Genomic DNA, 1848 nt, shown 5'->3' with positions numbered 1-1848 from the left:
ACAGTAAAATTGGAGCAGGATGTTCTACATACAGTGTTAAAAGCTGACTTGTAACTAAGATATCTTTTATCCATGGCAATCAAATCATATTAATTAACGTAAACTTACCCAAACTGTTGATTTCAGCCATTTTCGCCATGGTCTTTGCGCAATGAAGTAAAATGGTAAACTTATAACGTCATACAGAAGCACAAACGTTTTTATAAAATTAAGAGCTAAAAGTGTGCCCAGACCACTCTCCATCTTTTTAATTTCTTCGGTTTTACTGAGATATCTGCAAAAAAATAAATACAAAAAATCAAAGATACTTTTAAAAATTGCAAACATTACTTATACCTTCGCATAATACATTGATTAAAAAGTAAATAAAATGGAGATTATACACACTTCTATTTGAAAAAACAAATATATATATACTTTAGTTCTAACTCATTACACTTTAAAAACTACACATTCAATAAGGGTATAAGGAGAGAGTGCAAAACTTAGTGATGTGAAATTAGAATGTCTAATTAAAAATACATCGACAACTCATTCTCCCACTGTATGAAAAAAACGTTTGTTTATGCATTACATATCATCTGAGTCTTTTAGAACTACCCTCCAGTGGCACAGCGGTTTGTCTACGGACTTACAACGCTAGAATCCGGGTTTCGATACTCGTGGTGGGCAGAGCACAGATAGCCCATTGTGTTGTTTTGTGCTTAACTTCAAAGAAATCTTTGGCCCGGCATGGCCAGGTGATTAGTGTGCTCGACTCGCAATCTGAGAGTCGCGGGTTCGAATCCCCGTCACGCCAAATATGCTTGCCCTTTCAGCCGTGGGGGCGTTATAATGTGACTGTCAATCCCACTATTCGTTGGTAAAAGAGTAGCCCAAGAGATGGCGGTGGGTGATGATGACTAGTTTTCTTCCCTCTAGTCTTTCACTACTAAATTAGGGACGGCTAGAGCACATAGTCCTCGTGTAGCTTTGCGCGAAATTAAAAAAAAAAACAAGCAAAATTTTAGAACTGGCAGCTGAGAATGAACACATGTATATAATACAGCTAAATATTGTTACGAATTAGAACTTCAAATGGTCCGAAACTGAGTTAACTGATAAATTTAAATTTAGTAGTTAAATTGTACTTTGGAATTAGCAGTTAAGTAAAAGCCGATATATAGTCAGTTTATGATATTTACCAACAAGATTGATGCATACTGTTTTCTTTTTTAACACAAATGCGTTTTAATATACACAAAACAATACAATTTTACAATAACAGTTATTACAAATAGTTATTACAAACTGATTTATAAACAAAAGTTTCACAAACTTACAAGCAATATAAAATTTTCTTTCTATTCTGGAACTTCCTTTATACCTTATCGAGGGTTCATGATGAACGAGTTAATTACGAGTTGATGTAGGTACCATTCGCTTAACGGGAAGCTAGCTAGCTTTGTCCTTCGTTATTCACCAGCCACACACGCTGAGTTTTCCACCGATGAAGTTAGGTAATATTTTCGTAAAAGTACTAATGTCCGATGAGAATCCACTGAAGTTAAATTATTTGTAATGCTCAAACTTTGTAAATGCTACTAGTCAAATATCTTAAGTTTTCCGATTGATAAGCGTTATAACAATCATAGTTATAGTTTCCAAAGTTTATAGCACACTGACCATAGCAAACTAATAATAGATACTGTTTTTTGGCGCGTCGCGTTGGTTATATTTATAGGCGTGTGGAGGCTTTCTAGAAATTTTAGTTTTACATAACAATACTGATGCTAACACAAGTATTTACGTACACACATATATTGTTGATTCTTACTCTCGAGAATCTTCTACAACTTTGGAGAATAG

The 1848-nt window shown here is 34.4% G+C and overlaps 1 pseudogene; it reads right to left on the bottom strand.

The window, feature by feature from the left end:
• Positions 1 to 1848, bottom strand: part of LOC106469105 — a 57305-nt pseudogene that overhangs the window by 43601 nt on the left and 11856 nt on the right.

Source organism: Limulus polyphemus, unplaced genomic scaffold (genome assembly GCF_000517525.1).
Source record: "Limulus polyphemus unplaced genomic scaffold, Limulus_polyphemus-2.1.2 Scaffold94, whole genome shotgun sequence".
Classification (NCBI taxonomy): domain Eukaryota; kingdom Metazoa; phylum Arthropoda; class Merostomata; order Xiphosura; family Limulidae; genus Limulus; species Limulus polyphemus.
This window is presented reverse-complemented; position numbering and strand designations above follow the sequence as displayed.